Below are 23,457 nucleotides of genomic sequence, written 5' to 3' on the forward strand. Positions count from 1 at the left end.
AGCCTGGAAGACTTCCTGGAGGAGGTGGTATAGAAGAGGGTTGCCGGATAAAAGATGAAGCCAAGAGTTCAACCACTGCAGGCTGAGCTTCTGTGCGACCCCAGCAGCAGCAAGCGTGGAGCAGGGGTCGGGGTGGGAGGGGTTGAGGGGTGGGGCAGTGAGTCCATTTCCCGCATCGCTGTCTGCTTCACCATCCAGAAGTCACCCATCCCTGTACCCTACCCTCTGCTCCACATCTCTGGTGCACAGCACCCCTGCCGCCTGCACCCTCCTCCTGCAGCCCGCCTAGCTGGGGGAGGGGCGGAGCCTCGGCTCCTCCAATTTGGGAGACTTGTAATCGCTCTCTTTTGTCCATGGGTGATTAGAATGACTCCAGCTTGGAGACAAGAGTAAATTATTATTGTTAGTTTCCATTTGTGTGGCATTGCCCTTTGAGGAGACCAGCTGGTTTACTCAGGGCTGGTTAATGGGGGCACAAGGAGCTCCCTCACTTCCCGCCCGCCTGGGAAACCCAGTGTGCATGAATAGCCTGTGCTCACGGGGAAGCAGGCTCTCTGCAGTGCACGACACGGCTGCTTGTGGCTCCCAGTGGGGATCCTGGGAGCTGAAGAGCTGGGGAGAGGGGGATATGGCCTGGATGGGGTGTCAGGGTCCTGGGGTGCTGCCTGGAGAGGCCTTGCTGCTTTCACCCCCATGATTCTTACCCCTCAGCCCATCCATTGTCTGTATCCTCCCTCACCCTCCCTTTTCCGCCCTCTCCAGATACGTTCTAGTCTCCTAGACTTTGACCTGAGTCAGAATCTCCTGGAGCACTTGTCAACGCAGATCACTGGGCCCTGCTTCCAGGGTGTCTGATTCAGTGGGGGAGGAGCAGGGCCTGAGAATCTGTGTTTCTACCAGTTCCCAGGTGGTGTTGCTGCAGCTCTAAGAACTGCCTTGTCCGCTGGTTCTCCCCCTGGCTGCACCTGAGAATCACCTGGGAGCTTTTAAAGGCTCAGTTTCCAGCCCACAACCCAAGCCAGGGTCTGTTGGTCTGGGGCAGTCTTTAGGGTGGATATTTCTTTTTTTTTAAAGATTTTATTTTTTCCTTTTTCTCCCCAAAGCCCCCCGGTACATAGTTGTATATTCTTCATTGTGGGTCCTTCTAGTTGTGGCATGTGGGATGCTGCCTCAGCGTGGTTTGATGAGCAGTGCTATGTCCGCGCCCAGGATTCGAACCGATGAAACACTGGGCCTCCTGCAGCGGAGCACGAGAACTTAACCACTCGGCCACGGGGCTAGCCCCAAGGGTGGATATTTTTAAAAGACTTTCCCAGTGATCCTGACATTCAGCTGGGCTGAGAACACTGGCCAGGCCCTTTCCTGGGACTCAGGGCCCACTTTCTGGGGATCAGAGGAGCCCTTGTCCAGTTGCTGAGGGGCTCAGCTTGGAGTGGCAGTAGCAGGCCAGCCGGATGGGGACGCCTAGGGACCTACTTCCCAGTCTTGGCTTCTGATGCCAAGTCTGCCTTCCCTTCTCTTTCTTTCCTCTCCTGCAATACTCCTTTCCCCTCCCTCCCTTTCTTCCTTCTGAAACTAGTGAAGGTTCTCAGTTCAGTGGAGTGAAGTCATTGCGGGGTTTTCTTTTTCTCCCACCCCTCTCGCTCTGCGGAATCTCTTTCTTTGTCCCTTACAATGTCATGGGAAGTCCCACAACTTCTGGCCTCTTTCTGTTGCGAGCCCCTCCTCTGGTCTGGTCTGAAACACCAGTCTCAGCTGTGTCAAGGCTGTCTCTTGGAGTGGGGAATGAGGAATGGCCTTCTCACCTGCAACTCTTCCTCTTCCCGCCTGTGTCTCCTGGACCTGGAGGCACAGAGGCCTTCTTGCTTTGCTCATCTCCTGTCAGTGAAAGGGACTGATTTTGCTTCAGCTCCATAAGGCTCCTCCTTGCTGCTGTGTCGGCACCTCCCAGTGGCAGCATCGTCTGCAGTGGTGGCCTCCAAGTGGAAGGTGAGTCTGGATTCCTCAGGGGCAGTGTCCAGCTTTGCCCTGGCCCCCTCCATCCCTGAGAGTGCTCCCAGGAGGGACCACTTGAGCCTCCTTCTCCTGCCACTGGAGGTGCATGCTTCTATCTCCCTGGCTGAGCAGGTGTGGCCTCGTCTGGGCAGCAGCCACCCGGGCAGCCCATGACTCCTGTCCTGTCCTTAAGCTCTCTGCTCATGTGGTGGAGCCCTGAGGTCCTCTTCTGTACTCTTCAGGACTTGGGAGAGCCAGGAAGGGGTCAGTGGCTCCCCATCTTATTCTCAGTCCTCTAGGTCTGGTCCTTTTTCCCTGTACAGGCCTTGGTGACAATCACCAAGCAGGTAAGGCACCACTTCCTGTGTTCACACTCACCTCAAATTCCAGGGGACGTATTTTAAGCCCTTCGAAGGACTCCTCCACCCCGTGCTTCACACTTCTGCATTCAGCCAGCAGCCAGCTGGGGGTGAGGGGCCAGTGTCCTTCCTGGCAGGCATCCATGTCTCCAGGAATGGTTCTCCTGGAGGCTGTTCTTCCACTTGGCTTGGAGGAGGAGAGCACTCTCTCACCTTGGCTTCTGCTCCTCCACAGGCCAGAGGCCTCAGCAGTTCCAGTGTCTCTCCAAAAGCTCTTAGATGGAGGCGGATGAGAAGAAGGGGAGGGATATTGGTGGCAGTCCTGTGGGGAGCTGCCCAGCCCTGCTTGTGAACAGCTTTCTCAGTGTGGTGGTGTTGGTGCTCCTTTATCACCTCAGTGGGCCCAAGCTGTCAACCCCCAGACCCATTCAGCATTCATTATTTGCCTACCTGTTGTCCTCCTCTCCTTCAGGTGCTTTCTCCTTCCCGACCCTGGACAATCAGTAAGTCTGACTCTCTCTCAGGCCCAGTTCTAGATACTGGGAGGTATAGGTATACCTTTAAGGCAGATTATTAGGAATTGGGGCCAGACAGCTCTCCACTGCACTTAATGAGTGGTGGCAGAACTACCCTACTGTCAGAAATACCATCCTGTGCCCTCCAGGAGCTCCTGGTCTGACAAGTGACCAGGCTGTGATAATAGCCTGGTCATGGTAGTGGAGGCAAGTCCAGGGTTGCAGGGACACTGAACAGGGCCACCTCACCAACTTTGGGGGATTATGGAAAGCTTCCTCGCTTAGAAGAATTGGCACCTGAGTGGGATCTTGATGGATGAATAGGAGTTTGCCACTCAGATGGGAGAAGAATACTTTATATTGAGGGAATGAAGCAGGAAAGGGGGACTGATTGTTTGGGGACCTTGTGGATGTTTGGTGTGGCTGGAGCATAGAGGAGATGGCAGGATGGGGTGAGGGACAGGCAGGGACCAGGTCATGAAGGGCCTTGTAGGCAATACCAGGGGGTCAGGACCACTTCTCAGAAGCATCTCTGGGTGATCTGGGTAAGTACCCCTTCACTCTACTCCAAGGCTTCTGTTTTGAAGGGTCTGGTTGGTCACTTTCTTTGTACATGGCAGCTTTAAAGTCCCCATTGCTTGAGCGGCCACCATTCTTGAGAGGAGAAGTCTTCCGTTTTGACTGCAGCAGGGCTGAGGCCCGGCGGGTGGCGAAGAGCAGGCAGGGCAGAGGCCGAAGCCCTAACTTTGACATGCGTGCGCGGGAGGAGGCCTGCGTTTCGGGACAGTCTCTGGTTCCATTGTCTGGAGTCTTTGGCTAAATATGAGTGGCAGAAATCTTGGCTGGGAGATGAAGGATTCACAGGACTCAACTGATTTACCTAAAAGAAAAGGCGGAACAGTGATTATCTTTCAGAAATGGGACTTAGGCATGACATTTAAAAAAATGCGTTTCGGTTTCTCATGTGTTCTATGAGCACATGCAGCTTTTCAATAGGGAAAAAGCCCACGTTCATTCCACAGCTGTTTGTTTGTTGCCAGACCTTTTGAGACCCTGTGGGTCTGGTGGTCTACCAGACAGGCCGGCCCTTAACTCCTGGAGGGTGATCCCGTCTCCCCATCAGTGGGCACTGCCGGGGTCTGGGTGCACTTCCTGCACAATCTCGTTAGTCTCGACGATGACTCTTGGAGCCAGGCATAACTGACACCAACTTATGGAGGAAGAACCAGAGGCTCAGAGCAGTTAGACCACTCAGCTCAGGTCACAGTTAAGGAAGCAGCTGTACCAGCATTCAGGCCAAATGTGTTTGGCTCCAAAGCTGGGCCCTCTGATCCTGAGTCTTTTGGTCTATTGGGCACCTCTGCAGGCTCAAGGTACTGGGCCTGCACCCTTCCTTCCTCCTTGGGTAACCCTGGGGAAGTCACACTGCTGGTCTGAGCCTCAGTATCCTCACCTATCAAATGGGGGTAATTATATGTCCCTTGCAGGCTGTAGAGAGAAGCGGAGAGGATGAACAAGAGTTACTCAGGACAATGCCTGACACTAGTGGATGCTTAGCCAGTAAAAGCTTCTAGTCATAGTAGGTGGTGGTGTGAGTTGGTGTTGGATTTCTGCTTCCTGCACCTACAGAGAATCTGTTTCTCTTACCTGCTTCCAGTTCTCAGCTTTAGAAGATACAGGGGTAGCCTGAGCCCCTCTACGCAGACAGGGGATGGAATCCATATGGAAAATGTAGGGCCAATCCTGTCCTCATTCCCTGCCCCTGTCCCCCAGCTCCCCGTGGCTGTTCCCCCTCAAGCCCAGGCTGCACCCAGTCTCGAGCCAGTCCAGACATGGGCTGTCAGCACAGCAGCAGCCTCTACCCCGTTCACGGTGGTTTTAGGATTAGTTACAAAGACCAAGGCCGGGAGAGCCATGGCAGCCAGGCCTTTATGTACTTCTTCTGCTGTTAATAATTATTGTTGTTTTGGACTCCCATTTTGTGCCAGGTACTTTGCACAGGTAATTTGGACTCTCTGCTTGTGGATACGAGAGCATATTCTCGATTGCTTGTCGGCACATGAGATTGCCCTGCTGGCTCCTTTCAGAGATGACAACTGCAAGCTCTCTGCAGTCTGGAGGAGAGGAAACGCTGTTCCTGGAGGATTGCTTGAAGGCTGTGCCGTCCGCTTGTGCCGCAGGAGTGCCTGTGCTCTGCCCTGATTTCCAGTCAGGCTATCCCTTCCCTTGCTGCCTGCTCCATTCAGGGCAGAATTGCCTCATTGAGCTCCACTTTGGCGTTATGCATTGGCTTGTGCTGAAGGCAGAACCAGCCCTAATAAGCTGGTTACTGTGCCTCTTGTAGGAGAGGTGCTGCCATGGGGATTGTGGAGGGGCATTTCTCTCCCTCCTAGAACCGGGAAAAGGAGGGTTGATCATGGGAAGTTTCTTTTTATCTGGTGGAAGTGAGTCTGTATGCAAGTGTTTCTTCCTCCTTGCTTTGTCTGCAGGGAAGCACATAGCCAAGTGTATGACCCTCTCTAGGAGGTGCCCAGGACTGCAGTGTCAACACCTCTATGTGCTGACCTCACCCTTGTCAGGGATTGACCAGAGCATGCTGGTCCCTTCAGGCCACTCTTTGGGCTGTCCTTTGGGGGTCCACTTCTGCATCTGACTTAGTCCTCCCATCCCCATCAAGCAACCTTGGGAGCAGGTCTTCCTTTCCTCCCTGCAGACCTGTGCCTTCCTGGCATCCCAACAGATGTGGCTGACATTTCAGGTTTCCATGGGAACAGAGTCCGACTGTAGCCAGACAACTCACTAGAGAGGCTGGGGAGGAGTGAGCGTGTGAGTGAGTGTGTGTATGTGCGCACGTGATGCTCTAGGAGCCCAGGGTTCTGAGCAGCTTCTCCGTCTTGCACTGGCAGTGGCAGCCTCCTCTTGGTGGTAATTGGGCCTGTCTGTAGCCCCTACATCTCCATCCTTGACATAATATTGCACCAGGGTCCATCCATCTGCATAATCTTCTTAACCTGCTCCCACAAGAGAGTTTAAAAGATCTGGACTGTTGGAAAATGACCATAAAGCCTGCAAGCAGATACCTTTAGCAGCAACGCCAACATCTATCACAAGGTAACTATGAGCAGGGAGCGAGGGCGCTGGCCCGGGTCCGGGGACTGTCTGGGGCTGGGCCTGCTCTGTCTTGAAAGCAAAGGGAAGGAAGGATATAGGAAGGGAGCCTCGTGGGGGAAGAGCAGCACCTGCAGCAACAAGAGGACTTTTTCTGTACCAGACAGAGTGCTCAGCTTCTCCAAGAGGAAGGGGCCTTGCCCAGGATTGTTTGGGGACTACTGGGTCCTCTGTCCACACATTTGATGGGCTATGGTTTTCTGATACTAGAAAAAGAATTCCCAGGACTCTCCCCTTCCTACTGTGTCCTAGGTCCTAAACTCTTATCCAGACTGGCTCTGTGGCCCTGATCAATCCCCTTTTCTCTGTGACTCCATTTTCCTATCTGTAAAATGAGGGGATTGGATAAGGCCATTGGTTTCCAAACTTTGTTCTGTGGAACCCCAGGGTTCCACAGCAGGGTTAGGGACAGGGGGTAGGCAGGAGTCAGACCCCTCTCCTCACTCCAACCATGGGAGCGTTGCTTTCATGGACTTTCCTGCGGAGTTCTAAGGAAGATGAGAGGTGAAGAGCAGTTCCCTGCTACTGGAAGGGCTGGGCTCCCACGGGCCTCCAAGGCTGTTTAAGCTCTGTGGGCTTGATGCGACAATGGCTCTAGATTCAGAAAATCATATTTGATCACCCCTTTTAAGGGGTGTTTTGTAACTCACTTTCTTTTGCTGATCTCCCTTCAGGAAAATAGTTGGGTCCGTGCAGATAGGGAGTGAGACTTGAGGGAGTGTGCTGATCCAAGGGTCAGACACAGATGGAGCAAGTATAGCCCTAAAAAGCAGTGATGGGGCTGGGGGCCAGCCGACTGAAGCCTGAGCCCCAGGCCCACAGGTGGCTGGGCTTCCTCAGGAAAGCTCCTGGCAGAGGGGCTGTGGCTCAGGGGGGCTTGCTCTCCTGGTCTTGCACCAGCAGGCTGAGTTCTTCCAGGCCCCCCACCTCAACTGTCAGTCCCGACGGGGTGTCCAGCTCCCTGCCTCTGACCTGTGTGAGCCTCAGTCACCTCCTCCAGTGTCCATCAACTGCCTCAGCCATCAGGGAGCCCAGCTGCAGCCTTCCTGCTGTTGACTTCTTGCTCTCAGCCACTTGAAGACTCCTGATGATTTGTCTCTGATCCTGCTGCTGTCTCTCCGTCTTCCCCTGGGGTGAGGGCCACATGCTCTCATGATGACAAGACTTATCATCTCTGCCACCTAATTTTCTGGGCATTTCAGGCTCCAGGGCTCCCTTTGTTCCAGCTTTGGGGTCTTTGAAACTTTTGCCTGTCTGACTCTCCATCTGTGTTTCAGGTCAGGCCTTGGGGAAGGCTGAGGAAAGGCCAGGTGAGTTTGCTAATCTGATCACCCAGGACCATGGGAATGCCCATTTCCCTCGTGGCACCTGCCTGGCCAGATTTCTCTCTCTGGTCTCTGCTGGACTCCACCTAGCCTCTTTTCCTTGGCAGCAGCTCCTGGCACAGCCTGATGCTGAGGCAGCTGTTTCTGACCAGGTCAAAGGCTCAGGATGTGGCCCTTAAGAAGGAATGATGGTACGTCTCTTCCCAGGCGGCACCACCACCTCTCATACAGGGCTCGGCAGCATCTGCAGAGCTCCTGTGTTGCCTGTGACAGGCACTGGCTGTCCAAGGCTCTTCTCAAAACTTTGCCTTGGGTTAGTCGATAGTTCAGAAGCTAGGAGTGTCCCTGGTGAAAGGCTATTGGGGGGTCCTTTGCCCATGTGAAGTTCCTCCCACAGAGCCACGGTATGACCTCTTAAGGAGTTTGCCTCATTGGGATGGGGGCGGGGGAGTGTCGCATGTTATCTAGTAGTGGGATAACTTTCTGGGTGACTCTAAGCAGAGGCCCCAGATGACAGACATTTGAAAGCAAGCTGCTTGGTGGGAGCAGGCATGTGGGAGTCCAAACTCTTTTCTTACAGTGCTCCCCACGCTGCCCTGATATTTACTTTGACCTAGTCCATGACCCTCCCTTCCTACTTGAGAAAACCAGCCTGCTGAGTCCTGGAGGCCCACAAAGGGGAAGTGCCAGAGGTGCTGGAACCCAAGTCTCTGACACCCTGTGCAGTTCTCATCATGCAGCTGAAGCCACGTGTCCCTTGGCGGTTATTTGATGAGCTAACTATTCGGCTGTGGAAGTCTGACAGTTCCATGGAGGCCCAAACACACTCCTGTGAGATGTTGGGGTGCTAGAAGGAATAACTTCTTGGGAGGCAAGACCCTTGGCCTGCATCTCAGGTCTGCTAAGCCACCGTGTGATGCTGAGTGAGCAGCTTGCCCTCTCTGGGCCGTAGCACCAGAGTTGTACTGTGAGTTGTCTGACTCTGGGATCTCTCAAGGCCTCCTCAGGGACTCCTGCTCTGGGCAATGTCAAGATCTTCCCCAAGGCTCAAAGGAGAAGCTTTAGGTGGCAGACGTGAGTATGCTGAGTAGGACTGGGGCCCACGGCCCTGCGGAGGATGGTCCGCAGCAGCCCCTTCTCCTCCCTGCCGCCCTGGTGTTGGAGGCCCTGGAGCGAGCATGGCGACATCGGGCTGCCTGCTGCCCCCTGGCTGGCACAGTGGCCCACCTCTTTCCTTCTTCATCCCTCTGTTCTTCCTGGGGATCCCCTGGTGACGAATGCTCGCTGTCTCTTCTGGATGGGAAGTGGGCATGAAACATCTCCCACGGTTCATGGGCGCTGGCCCTCGGACGTGGCAGAGTCCCACCCGTTCTTGGGCCCAACCTGGGCAGGTACGCAGTGGCAGAGAGGAAGGAGTGACGGCCTGCTCTCAGGAGCACTAGTCTGGCGGGGGAGGCAGCAGTACCATTACCATGGTTGTGAATCCTCGTCCACTCACTTAACTGGCTTAGGCATGTCACCTGTCCCTCTTTCCTAGCGCTCACGGCCGCCTCTACAGCCCATCCTGGGGGGCGGGAAGGAGCCCCTCACCTCAGTTCTCCCAGGTTGTCCTTCTCCCTTCCAGATGTGGGCACAGTCCAGCGTGCCCAGACATCAGAGGGAGGACCCTCTGCTCATCACCCCCGGTCCTCAGGACCTGCCACTTGCCCTGCCTGCGTGGCCCCATCCACAGAAGGGTGCAGCCACCTTCCAGCACCATCTAGGGCACGGGCTCCTTTCTGGGGCTGCCCATGGTCCATGACCCCCATGAGGCCTGGTGGAGCCCTTGCTCTGGGCTCTTACTTGTTCCCTGGGGGCAGCACCAGGAAGCCGTGGGCAGGGCCCCTCTCCTTGAGGAACAGCTCTCATTGCTTTCCTCCCTCCAGCTTGGGGAAATCTCTTTTTGGTTTGGGGAGAAATCCTTCCCCATTCACGATTCTTCCGAGATCCCTTCCTTCCTGCTGAGAACTTGGTTCTCCCTCTTTCTTTCTCTGCAAATCCTCCATATTCTTCTAACAGATTTATACTTTGTGGAAGCAAAAGCCAGGGTGTCCTTCAGGCAACTTCTGCTTTCTGCTGTGCAGCAATCCACTTGTGAAGCAAGGATACACAGAGACCAGGGACAGGAAAAGGAAAGCAGAAAATTCAGAAAGGAGAAGGCTCCACGAGTGCGTATTTTAAAATAGTGCTCAGGTACACCATTTGGTGGAAACATACATGAACATGAGTGCCTGCGACAGGCTCACGACTAAGGTCCCCATGAAACAAATGGGCTCAGACAAGGGCTAGATTCTGCTGCGCTGGCTCAGGCCCTGGGGTGAGGACAGGGCAGGACAGGTCCTTGGCTGCATAACTGGGAGCCATCCATGATGGCAAAACAGCATTAAACCACACTTGGACCAAGAGGGATGTCTATCAGAAACATCAGTCGTGAGGTGCTATGCAGAGGGAGGGCAGCCAGGTCCTCGGCTGCAAGCAGGAAGTGGAAACCTAGCCTGAGATTCGGAAGAGGCAAAGATCTTGGGCTTGGGGAGTGGCCCTAAGTGGGGCATGGTTTTGTGGTTCAAGCTGAGGAGTTCAAACCTGGTCCTTAAGCCATAGGGAGCCATGGAAGGTTTTTGAGCAGAGGAGTGGGAGATGAGAGAACTGGAAAGGTCCTGAGTCAGTTTGAAGAGACGAGAGGAATAGATAATCACTGAGCTGGAGGGTATTTGGAAGACTTCTGGAAGGACTCATTCATTCATTCACTCAACGAATACTTATCTTGCACCTTTCACGTGCCAGGCATTGTTCCAAGGTGATGAACAAAATGAACCAAGTGTCTGTCTTTACTGTGTGTTTGAGAGAGACAGATGAAAATTAACCAGCATATCAACGTATCTACCAGGTGGTGGAACAGGCTGGAACAATACAGCAGGGCAGGGAGCCTGGGGGGGTGTTCTCTCAGCTGGGGTGTCCAGTGTTACAGAAAGTGCCCTCATGCTGCTTGTGAAAGGGGGCAAGGCAGACTTCTTTCGGGGCGGTGGTGGGGGTGGCTCCTACAATGATATTTTGTAGTAGGGGAGAGAGAGCGAGATCAACGATGAGTACAAGAAGGAGAAGTGGGACTGCAAGCCAAGCAGTAGGGTAGGGGTCAGTGGATGGAAAATTACTAAGAGGAAACCTCAGGGGTGAGGTGGGTTCAGCTAAACTGACCTAACAGGATTCTTGCTGAAGGCAGGTCAGGTGATCAGATCTCACCTGGGAGACAGTGGAGGATGGGGAAACTGATCAGATCCCAAGGGTGGGGGGTTCCCATTAAACTGACCCAGCAGGATTCCTGCTAAAATTGGACAATGCAGACATGAACGCAGAAGCCCAAAAGTCGAGGTCTAGTCGGGAAGTGAATTCAGAAGAGGCTGACTGGACTCTAGTCAAGGAGAGAATCTTGATGAGTCTCTGCTCTTGCTCACATCTCAGTGGCCCTGGAGTAGAGAATGAAGAAATCGCGGGGGTCCAGTTATCGTGAAGAGGGCATCTGCTTCATACAGCTAAAATGGATAGGGGTGCATTCCAGCCGAGAGAAATGGTGTGAGCCAAGCCTCTGAGGGGCAGTCACAGAGCTGCAACCCACCAGGCTTCCCAGCACAGAGGTTCCAGGGGCGAGCCTTGAATGATGAGGCTGGGAGGGCGGTGGTGACATTTGGGCCAAGAGCACTAAGGCCAGGCTGAGTTCTCCCTTCTTGCTTTCTGAGCCACGGCAGGAGGGGAGTGATGAAATGAGAGACCCTCAAGTCCCTGCAGAATGCTACCTTCCAAAACACGGAGAGGGTGGTCCGGGCAGGAGCCCGCGCACTGAACACCTCGGAGAGGATGGTCCGGGCAGGAGCCCACGCACTGAACACCTCAGAGAGGGCCTCCTTTGCGATTACAAGCCGAGTCTCAGGGCAGGGTCAGATCCGACAGGATCTTCTCCGTGTCAAAGGGGAGATTAGCTCTGAGCCCTAACAATGTTAGATGTGCTGCCCTCACTCAGTGGCGATGCCTCTGAGACTGTCAGCTTTATATCTGCTTCTTTTTATCAATATGGGCAAATAATTCTCTAGACATTTATCATTTTAAACTGTCACAGTCCAGTGCCTTTCCTGAGGACCAAAATCAATACTGATCTTGGTTTGAATACTTTTCTGACAAGGTTCCTATTTGTAGATTCACGAGTAGAACTAATGTGTGGTAAAGCCGTTCAGTTGGCATTTTGCAGCTCCACTGACACATTAAATATAGGCGTTCACCACGACGATTAACCTTACAACTATTAAGTAATAAAAATCCTGCATACATATTTATTAGCTGAACATCCTACTCCGGCATGATACCTTCTCCAATGAGAGGGAATCAGAGAAGGTAGAGACAGCTGCCGGAGAGACGAGCTCACTCTCTGCAGAGGCCGTCAGGAGGGCCTCAGGAGCTCCAGGCCCCGGCGGCAGGAGGAGAGCTGCTTTAGGGATGAAGGCCCAGATGGATCTGGAGCCAACAAGGGGTTGAGGTTAGTAGGAGCAGAGCTGAGGTGTTCAGAGATGGTGGACCCACCAGTGGCCCTGGGACAAGGACCCAGAGCTTCTCATTCCAGAAAGTGTCCTTTCTCTTCTTGGGCCTTAGTTTCCTCATCTGTATAATGGGGTTGAACTAGAACTGGTACCTCCTGACCTTTTTGTAATGTCATGGCACATAGAGAAGAATAAACTTTTTGCAGTATACCAGGGTCAGCAGGCAAGGCTGCTTATAGGCAGGAGAGACCAGCCTGGGGGCTCCAGATGCCCCTGGGCCTGCTCTGGCCATTTAGAAGATAAGGGGATAGACATCTCAGCCAGCTGTTAACTCACTCACCCTTGGCACAGCAGCAAGGACTGTCAAGGAGATGAGCCAGATATCCCTTTAGGGTGATGCTTGGTGACTCTAAGTGCCTCCCAGCTCATTGATGGGGACACCTATCTTTTCTGAGCCAGCATCAGGAAGGGTCCTGAGTACCTGTCTCCTTTCTGGTGCACGAGCGCATGGAGCCCAGCGCTCTGGATTTGGGCTCAGGCAGAGGCAGGGCAACTATCTACCCATGTCTACAGTCATTCTGAGTGGTTGGTGCCTGTGCCCTTCCCGTTATTAGCAATCTGCATATCCCCCCTTTGTGAGGGGGCTTCACAGTGGGACAAGTGAGGGGTTCTAGAATCAGCACTCCCAAATTCAAATATTCTTGCCAGACCCTGGGTCATTTATTTGTCCTCACCATTCAGCAATATTCATGAGCTCTGGCACAGTGGCCAGCCCCAGGAGGACAGGAGTTGTGGCACAACCACGAGCAGGACTCAGCATACCTGGAAGACAAGGATTCCTCATGCCATTGCAGCACAAGGCAGGGATGCCAGGATAGGCAAGGGGGCAGAGATCAGAGAAGGCTAACTGGAGGAAGGGACGTCTGCTGCGAAACTCACCGGACAAGCTGGGATTAGTCAAGCCAAGAGGGGAGGAGAGTGTTGCAGGAAAAGGGGCACGTGTGGGAGGGGTGCTGTAAGGGTGGTGAAGAGGGGCTCCCACTCCTCCCTCCCGGGAAGAACCCACCCTGGCACCCCGGGCCCCAGCCGCTTTGCTCTGACCTCCATAGCTGTGTCTGTGACCAAGTGTGGCAGGGATGTCCCAGGAGACAAGGGACGTGTTCTGACCACAGGCTTCGGTTTTGCCAAATCTTCCTTAGCCTGCGTGGTGCCGCCTTGTCTCCTTTCCTCATGGTCCGACCAGCACTGGGGTCTGATGGCTCGCCCAGCCTTGCCTAACTCCCTCCCCACAGTCTCTCACAAGGGGGTTTCCCTGATAAATCCCCGGCCAGCTGAATCCTGTCTCTGAGTCTGATTTCCGGAAGGCTGGTCTAACGCCAGCAGGAAGAGCTTCAGGACCTGAGGGAGTTCATTCTGGCTTCAGGGGAAAGCCTGAGGGTGGAACTGTCTGTGGTTTCCATTTTACAGAAGAGGGGACAAATGGCCAGCAAAGTTCTAGATGTAAAATGCTTGTCAACACTGCGTGGTGTGCAGAGCTGGGGGCTGGCCCAGCTGGTTGCTGAAGGGGTTAGGCATGGAGCGAGCACTTGCTGGGAACCTGAGCGTACATCTGCCATCTCATAAAACCCTCCTGGCAGATCCGAAAGGGAAGTGCTCTCATCTCCATGAACATTCGAGGAGATTGGGGCTCAGAGATGTCAAATGCTTTGGCCAGGGCACACGGACTCCGGGTCTGAGATTTGAACCCAGGTCTGTCTGACCACAAAGTGTGTCTCTGCATTTCCCAGTCCTGTGAGGTGTTTCTACACTGTCAACCAAAATCTCTCACCTTCTCTGGGCTGTAACTGCCAGGAGAACGCTTCCACTCAGACTCTGGTTACAACCCCAGGAAACATTGCATAGCTTGCTGGCTTGGGATGCAAAGCTCCTTAGAGAAAAGAGGACTCCAGAGCCCCCACGCACAGCAGCTGGAGGCCAAGGGACCTGCGGGTAACCTTTATACCACTGTGGCTTCCCTCCCCCTGCCCCACCCTCCTCCCACACTCCCCAGGGGCCCACACTGGCTTTCTCATGACCTCACAAGGGAAAAGTAAGGAGGCCTGGGTTGTGGCTGGCTCTTCCACTGCTGGGCAGCCAGGCCAACATGTGACCTGGTCACTGTCTGGGATTCTCTGAAGCATGAAAGGCCTGTCCTGGGAGGACAGCCACTGGGTGGAGGTGGGGGCAAGGGGAGGAGCTGACGTGGCGTGAAAGGAATGCAGTTCTACCTTCTCAGACAGAGGGTACTAAAGGCCCCCGGATGCTTTTCCTGGGGGTAGGGGAGCCCAGATCACTTGTTCCTGCTCCTGGGGGCCTCTCCCCATGACAGTGGGTCAGACTTGCCACTGTTAGCTGGTATATGCTAAAGTGCTCCTGGCTTTTCTCTGTTTCTATTTTCTATCTTGACAGAAAAATTGTGATTTTCACACTGTCATGAAACCAATAGGTCCCTGACATATGTTTTTGTAATCTGTGTAGCTGATTTCCTGTACTTCCGACAGTTCTATTACATCTCTGACAGTTTCATAAAATTTTTCCTCTGGGAAGTTGAAAAGGGGCACGTGCCTCTCCCCCACCGTAACTCCCCAGTCCCCCATGCTAACTCGTGTTTGGAGATGGAGGAACAGGGTGGGCGCTTTTCTTGTTCCTGCCCCTACGCTAGCTGCCAGCCACCTCCTGGGAGGGAGGCGGGTGACGTACACAACCAACAGATATGTGAGGGAGCCCTGAATGCCAAGGACACTGAAATTTGGAGAGTGGAGAGGACCCCGGGGCCAACCTGTGTTGACTCAGGAATCCACAGGGGTAAGGGTTCTTCTGTGGGCTCCAAGTCCCAGTTGAGCTGATTCCCTCTGAGCATCCTGCCCCCACCCCCGCGCACTGCACAGCACCATGCGTAGCAGGGAGAGGGGCTACCCTGCCTCACGCGCTGATGCCTGGTGAAGTACGGGCATAATGCTGGTGAGCGGGGCCAGAGCCTTGGTGGCAGCATGTGGGGTGTGTGTGTGTGTGTGTGTGTGTGTGCTGAGTTCAAGGTGTCACATCCATGCACATTCACTCCTTGCAAGACAGTGTGCCAGGCTGTGGGTTGACAGAGTTATGGCCCCTGAGCTTAAGGGATCCCCGGGGTAGGTTTGGGTGTGTAGAACGTTACTGCACCCATGGATGGAGCACCTACGTTGTGTGGCCTGCTATCAGAGAGCTCACACTGTGAACACGTGTATCCACGTGGGAATAGATGCTGGGGACACGTTTTCATCTAACTCAGCTGGTGCTAAGGGGCAATGTCTGTCTTCGGGACAACAGGGGAATGACGCAGAATCAACCGTAGAAAAGGACGCTGGTGGGCAGGAGGATGGAGGCCAATGTCACCTGAGCTGTGGGTATTGCCTGGTCACCCTGGCCCTGTCACTGCCTTGCCTGGTGGCCTTGGGCAGATTCTATTCTGTAATCTCCAAGCCTCTGACAAAAGAGGAGGAGGTACTCCATGTTCTCCTGGAGATTGGCCATGAAGCATATATAAGGTGGCCCCAAGACCTCCAAAGAGCACCCCAGGCACCGTGAAGCCTGTGCCACATCTCAGCCTGCTCTTGAGACGTTGTTTGTGGGCCTCTCAATCGACTTAGCCACTCTGATTTTCCTGTCTATGGAAAATGAGGCGTTGCCATGGCAACTGCCACATTACATGGTTCTGTACTGGCGATGCCTCTGAGATACAGAGCAGCTTCTCAAAGAGATACACTTTTCAACATGTCATGTAGAATTCTGTCCTTGTTAGGGAAAATCGCATTTCCAGCAAAATGACATGCTTCTCCCGGGCTTGCAGACCCGCGCCTCACGCCTTTCTTAAACAAAGAATTTCGTTCACTGCCTCTCTGGCCTGTGACTGGCTGCCCACCCCTCCTAAGTCCCAATCTCCTTTACATAAAATGTGACGCTGGAGAAGAGGGACTGGGTGGAGGGCTGGGCTCACCTAGCCAGGGTGGAAGTGCCCAGGGCTGGCTCTCCCCTACAGCAGAGGGACCGAGAGACCAGGTTGGGGGTGGGTGCCTTGGCCTCTGACTGAGGGATCAGCCAGCTGGGAGGGTGGCTGGCCTTGCCCTCTGATGTCCCTTGGCTTGCTTCCTAGACACTGACCTGATTTCTCAGGGTGGTATTTGGAAGAATCACGGACACCCCAGCCTTACTCCTTGGTCAGTACCACCAAAGGGCCCCAGCGAGGGGCTGAGTCCAGCGTGTAGGCCTTGTATTCAGCAGAACTGTGCCAGCTCCTTCCTTGTGTAGCGCTGTTCTAGGCACTGTGGAGAAGCCATGCATGAAGATGGGCAGTGTGCTGGGGACAATACTTGGCCTCAGCCCTACCATCCTCGGTGTCATCTTGGGTCTTATTTGTCACCTTGGGTTACTTGTCCCCTCTTGGCTTCAGATTTGCCATCTGTCCAATGAGCAGCTCAAGGTTGCATGCTCTTGGAAGAGCCTGCTCTGAGAGTCTGTCCCCTATGCTCCAGTGGGATCTCCAGGCCCCACCTCTCCTTGGAGTCCTGCCTAAAGGGTCTGGAGCCCCTCACCCAGATACCTTGACAGTTAAATTGGCCACCGGGATGTTCCAGTGCAGCCTGTGCTGACACGGGGATGAACCTCTGCTTGAGGACCTGGTTGCCTCTATTTCTGAGCTCAAATCAGGGACTTCCTCTCCTTGAAGCTCTCTCTCGTACACTGGCCCTCCCTGGAAGGGTGTGTGGACCAAGCTGTTGAGTCCTCGAAGGCAAAACCTTTAATCACTGATGCTTTGAGGTGAATCAACAAATTGGCTCAGCAAGTACTTCTTGGGGACCAGTATTAAGTGAGTTAATACGTGCAAAGTTGCTTGAAGAGTGCATGGCACGTGAGAGCGATACTTCTGGCCACACTCTGGGCCAGGTGGGTGAAGGGTGTTGGGGAAGCTGAGATGATGGGCACAGACACTATGCTCAAAGACCTCTCAGTGGGGAGGGGGCATTGGTACGCACAGTCTCAGTCCAGGTGGGAAGTGTGGTGTTCAAAGTGGCCTGGTCCTGGGCTGGGGGAGCCCCTCAGGCTGAGGGCAGCTCTTGCTTGCTGGCTGACTTCCTAGGACACTTTCATTATTTCCTGTTAGAATGGCCTAAGAACTGAGATGCTCTGCAGGAGTTAATCCCACAGCTCACATTGGCCTCTATCCAGGAAGTGAACTTGGGGAAGTTTTCTCCCTCTGCCTTCCCCAAGGCAGTCACCTTGTTCCTGGAAAGAGGTTGGCGGGAGAGGCTTTGTAAGTCCCCGGGACTCCACGTGGGTGGTGGGGGACCCCAGGCCAGCCTCCTTTCACAGGCTGGTCACCTAGGGGCTTGTCACTCCTGGACAGGCTAGTCAGCAGCTGTCTTTCTGCCAAGGGCCACAGGTAACCTCTGGAGTGGTGTGTTGGGTTGGCACCAGACATTGGAGCAATTAAGAAATTGCAAGGTTTGCATCAGACACAGAGAAATCAGCCTTTTCCCCAGTCCAAGAGGGAAGCCTTATATTAGGAATTCAGGGTCCTCTTGCCTTGAAACCAGTGATGTTCAAAGTGTGGTCCACAGAGTGCTGGTCTGCAAACTGTTAATGGTCCACAAAGAAGGAAGGAGCTCGCGTTAGTGTATAAAGCAAACACAACACTAAGCACAGGTTTAATGCAGCTGATCATCTCTCTCTCTCTATAGGATTCTGTGGTAGGACTTTCTCAATGAAGGAAGCAGTGCCTGGTTTTAGATTCTGGTGCAAGCTTGGAATCTCACTACAGACAAACCCTCTGAGTCTCTCCTTGACACCATCCATTGTGAGACAGGACCTGCCACTGTGTCGCTTCAAGCCAATATCACCTGTTTCTTGGCCTCCAGGAGCCTCTCACTGGGTCTCCCTCCATTCAGGTTTACCTTCCTGCAGTCTAATGCATCCTCCACCCTGGGAAAACAGAATGAGTTTCCCCAGTGCAACCCTGGTCATGCCACTTCCTGCTGAACACTTTCCCATGGGTCTCTATTGCTTATAGAATAGAGCCCAAGTTCCACCACGTGGTAAAAGGGGCCTGCACCCTCCAGCTCCTGTTGCCTCTCCTGCCTCCCTCTTACCAACTGTACTTTTGTCATCTGGCCACAGAATTTCTTTCAGTTCTCCAAACATACCAAGTTTTCTCTCACTTCTATGCCTTTGCCCAAGCTGTTGCTTCTGTCTGGAATGCGGTTCTCCTGTCCTTTGGCCTGGCTCACTGTGAAGTCCTCTTCCTTCTTCATCAGGGAAGTCATCCGTGAGCCTTTCCTCATCCAAGCGTCAGCAGACCACCTGGGTTTATTAGGTTGGCCTCGGCTGTACGGCAGCGGCTGCTTACTGCTCCCAGACATCCTTCCTTTCTTTCTGATCAATGGGATCTCTCCATTTGGCTAAGCTCATGGCTACGCAGAATAAATATCATTCCCAATGTCTCTTGCAGCCAGATCTAGCCATGTCACTAAATTCTAGTCAATGAGACATAAACAGAAGAGCTTCTGGGAAGCGTTTTTTAAAGGATGAGTGCATTCTTCTTCTACCTCTCCTCTTCCTTCATGACGGCTGGAATGTAAACATGATGCCTGGAGCTTGGGCAGCCATCTTTGATCCATGTGAGTGGAAGTCACATGCTAAGAATAGCAGGCAGCAAGAGAAAAGATGCTTGGCTCTCTGATGACTTTAAAGCTTCGCTATCATTCTGGACTGTTTATCTTCAGATTTCTTTCACATGAAAGAGAAATAAGCTTCTATCTTGCATAAACCACTGTGTTTGGGGGCTGTCCATTAATCACAGTCGAGTCTCATTCTAATTGATGCAGGTGCAAGTAACTGAATACCTGAAAGCAAGGAAGACTTTTTAGTTATCTCCTTAATGAGAAATCTAGAGGGGGGGCTGTTTAATGGTTGCTTCTACAGCCTTAATCACTGTCTTTGTTATTTTCTCAGCTGTTTCCTGATGGTCACAAGATGGCTTCAGTGGCTCCAGATGACACATCCTCCCACAGCAACATCCCAGGTAGATGGATGAGGCTGGCTTGGAAAGGTGAAAGAAGCACTCCTCACCCACCTGTCTTGTTCCCTTCCCAGCAGTGTCCAGGCCACCTTCCTATGGCATCTCCTTGGCCAGAACCCTAGCTGCAAGGGAGGCTGGGACAGGGAGTCTGGCTTTTCAGCCTATGTGAGTGGGAGGCAGGTAAAGATGAGTTGGGAATGGCTGGTGTCTGGATAACCCATGGTGCCTTCCACGTTGCTCCACTATGTGCTTCTGCTTTGGACCCTGCATTCAATTCTCCACCAGCTTCTCTCCAGAGCACTCTTGGTGAGGACAGCAACTGGTACCAGGGGATACTACAGTAGAGCTGTTGGGAGTGCAGTGGCTGGAGCCTGACACCTGAGTTCAGATCCTGGCTCCACTCCTCTGCTCTGGCTGAATTAACATCTCTGTACTTCGTTATTAAAAAGGGGATAATAGTTCTTACCTGCCTCAGAAGGTTGTTTGAGAATTCAATGAGTTCATATATGTGGAGCACTTAGAACACTGGTTGTCAAACTTGGCTGTGCCCTGGAATCACAAGAGTAGTTTTAAAAATTAATGGTGCCGGCCCCACCTGCAAAGAATCAGATCTAACTAGTCAGAGGAGTGGCTTGGGCTTTGGAATTTTTAAAGGCTCCCTAGTCAATTCTAATATGCAGCTAAGAACACTCCTGGCACAGAGTAAGATTCTAGTAACCTTAGCTCTGATTGGTTTGTTCATCATTGTGAGGCCCAGCATATAGTAGGCCCTCAGGAGTTGTTTGTTGAATGAATGAATGAATGAAAGTTTTGAAGCAAGACGAGGTAGTTGACGTCTTTTGGTCCAGCCCTCTGGCCTTGGGATTGCTGCTCTGCCCCTTCAGTCTGGCTTCCTTTGTAACCTCTCTGGAGGGCTCCAGGGCTGCCTGTTCCATCTTTCTCCAGGACAGACCCCCAAGGTTCTGTGATGACCAGCATCTCCTCCCTCATCCAGAGTCCACAATGAGGATGAAAAAAACCCCACGAGAGGAAGACTCGCAGAACCCACACAGAAGCTTTGTGCCTGGGCTGCCTGGTGCTTGCATCTCTCATCTGGCCAGCAGCTTTGGTCCCAGCTGCGGCGCTCCTGGGGATGCGTCATAGGCCTTAAAGGGGTCGCTGCCTGTTTTTGGGGTGCCATCCTGGCTGGGTGGTATGGATTTCCGCTGTAAACTCAGTCCATCTGGGAGAAGCCCAGGTGCCATGTTTTGAACAGCTCTGAAACTTAAAGCTCAGAAGGCTTTGAAATGCAAATATTTTGAAGGAAACATAAGGTAAACAGGAGTGCTTATTTCCCCCTGATGAAAACAATATGCTGTTTGCTCTGAAATGTAAATAGGACCTAGATCGCTCTTAAAGAAAGCCATGTCTCATATTTTTAGGTCCAGGATAATAGTATTTCTAAAAATACGTGTATCCCACAGCCTTCCTACCCGCCTGAATCCACACTCTCTTTTTGTCCCGGATGCCCCTCATTCCAGGCATTGCTATCTGCTCCTGTAACTGTTCTAAACCACCTCCCCTCCTCCCAATCTGCAGCGCCACACTTCTCCTCCTCCACCCTCATCTAATTTTTCCAATACTCTCTGAGAGCTTGGGAGTTCCTTTTGGATAGAATTGAGGGGAAAAAAATTGTAGCCAAAGGCATTTCACTGACTTGAAAGAGATTTTATGGTGCATTGAGTTCTAATCAACTTTAATAAGTATTTAATGCAGGAAGAAGACTTTGCCCCCAGCCCCGAGGCCGGCCATGCGTGCTCGCAGCCCCCTGTTGGCCATGGGAGAAAGGACTGCTGTGGGGCCCCATGGTTTGGATGGGCATGGCGAGTGACAGCTGCAGAGAAACGAATAATTAGCTATTTCAACCCCTGATAATGAGTAGCTGTATGATCCTTCTTGGAACCATTAGGAGCATCTATCTTATTGATGATCCCACCAGACAGCCGTGGGCCCTGGTGCCCAGCTCCTCTCTGATGGGTTCACACATCTCATCTGTGCACTGAAGGGCAGAGATGGGAGGTAGTCATTTCTCATCCCTCTTAGTAGTGGGGCTGGGCTTTCTGGGCTGGCAGCACCCCTGTGGCTGACCTGGAAAGCCCCGCCCCCCCCCCCCCCATGCCTCTGTACCATTCATATTGAGCAGTCTTTCTCTGCCCAGCAAAGGAGAAGACTAAACACACCCTTTGTGTGTGCCCATCCTGGGCCACATGTGCCAGGAGGTGCTGTCACCTGCAGTGTCCTTTGTTCTTCCCTCCTGATACTCACCTGGAAAGTGCTATTGTCTTCGCAATTGTATAGAAACTCGCTAAGATGGTTCAGAGCCTTATCCGAGTTCACACAGCTAGTAATGGCCAGCTCAAGGACTGGAATGCCTGTCTTTTTGGTGGGTCTTCCTGCTGCCCCATATTGTCCTATGAATGAATTCAAGGAAATAGCATCCCTTCATGGCTGAGTTTTCTCAAAGTCAATGCCCAAGCCCGGAATTGCAGACTGACTCCATTGGCCACATCTCATTCACAGATATGAATCTGTTTGACTTGCACATCTTAATAATTGGGAAATATCGCATACAATTCCAGATTTACTGAAAAATGGGAAGAATTGGGCATACTTGAAATTTGTTGTCCCACATGGCTAGATCTCAGGGCACCTGCTCTTTTTAGGCAATTTGCCACAGGCCTCACTACTCCCTTTTGTCCATATCTGGCATGATTTGTTCATTTCTATTACCTGTCTGTCCCCATAAGTGTTTGAGTTTGAGTGAGTCATTTACACCTATGATTTTCAAACCTTATTTTACCAGCACATCCCTTTTCTCAAACTATAAAGCACATGATAGGGAATATCATGGTTAAGGTTTGCTGGACTTGGGATCCCACTCACGTGGACCCCACCTTCTACCCCAGTAGTCTTTTAAAGTTTGTGGAAACCCTAGGTCCCACAGGACACAGTTTGAAAATGATTTTCATGAGAACACATAAGTGGCAACATCTCAAAGATCCACGGAACTCAACAGAAGATGCCCTATCTGGACCCAACACCTTGGATGTCAAGAACAGCAGCGTCTGAGAAGCCCTTAGAGACCATCAGAGAAGCCTCGAGAGGACAACTGACTTGCTCATGCTCACATAGAAAATGAATGTCTGAGTCAGGGCTTAAACTTGCAGTTTGGATCTGCTTGTCCTTCCTAATTTTTTTTCTAGAAGAACCTTAAGTGGGAAGCTACTGATGTGTGCCTAAACTTCTAACACCCTCAGCCTCAGCCTCGTGCCAGCACTCTATCTTCCATCCTGGACTCACAAACTTATTGGAAAATGAAGAATAACTCCCACTCATCAAGCAAATAGAATTTGTTGTTGTGGGTGGTAGCTCCTAAACTGTGGTTTGACCCAAATTTGGAGCATCTTTAAAATGCGGAGCATCTTCTTGGTATATTTACTTGACTGGTGGTAATTTAAAAATTACTTTTATGTGAAACGTGTCTACATAGACATATAAAACAGAAGAGAATGAAACATTCACCTGAGTCTTTAAAATAAAACATGAAGACTTGAAAGGGATTTAGGGGTTATAAAGTTGGCTTAGATAACATCTCCTCCTGCTCTGGGTCAGGGGTCGCAAACTTTTCCTGTAAAGGGTGAAATAGTAAATATTTTAGGCTTAGCAGGCTATACAGTCTCTGTTGCAACTACTCAGCTCTGCTATAGTAACTTGAAAGCAGCCATAGACAACATGTAAAGTAGTGGGCATTGCTGGCTGTGTTCCAATAAAACTTTATTTACAAAAACAGGTGGTGGGCTGGATTTGGCCTGGGTCAAAGATGCTGATCCTTGCTCTCAGTCTCTGTGGGCCACTCTATTGTGTCTTTAGAGGTTCCTTACTAGACAAATCTGAGAGCACTGTATGGGGTGGAGTTGGAATTTTCCAACACCAACTTGCTGACACCAACTGAGTGTCCTATAATTCAACTCAATTCTGAGACTAACTACCTGGAGCTAGCACAGGCCCCATAAGTTAAACATTTGGTCTCACAAGGCTGCCCCCAACTTCAGACACCACAAATCTCAGGTATCCCCAAGCTACCTGCCTCTGCTCAGCCAACTACAAATTCGGGATCCCATGACCTCCTCGCTCTCAATAATTTGTTAGAACGACTCCCAGAACTCAGGAGAGTGCTATACTTACAATTATCATTTTATTACAAGGATACAAGTGAACAGCCAGATGAAGAGATATATAGGGTGAGTCTCTGGTGGGGGTTGCAGGCTTCCAAGCTCTTTCCTCAAGGAATCCTGTACGCCACCCTCCCAGCACATTAGTATGTTCACCAACCTGGAGGCTGTCTGAGCTGTGTTTTCTAGTTTTTGTTTGGGGTTGCATTCAGTAGGCACAATTGGTTAA

At 52.1% G+C, this 23,457-nt stretch overlaps 1 long non-coding RNA gene across 1 annotated transcript; it reads left to right on the plus strand.

Moving 5' to 3' along the window:
* The first annotated feature begins 5,739 nt into the window (after positions 1–5,739).
* LOC139082362 (uncharacterized) lies at positions 5,740–22,843 on the plus strand. Its single transcript, XR_011538277.1, has 2 exons — positions 5,740–5,980; positions 18,951–22,843. It is a non-coding gene; the product is annotated as an uncharacterized lncRNA (long non-coding RNA).
* Positions 22,844–23,457: the final 614 nt, after the last annotated feature.

The sequence above is a fragment of the Equus przewalskii genome, chromosome 1 (genome assembly GCF_037783145.1).
Source record: "Equus przewalskii isolate Varuska chromosome 1, EquPr2, whole genome shotgun sequence".
NCBI classification, from domain to species: Eukaryota; Metazoa; Chordata; class Mammalia; order Perissodactyla; family Equidae; genus Equus; species Equus przewalskii.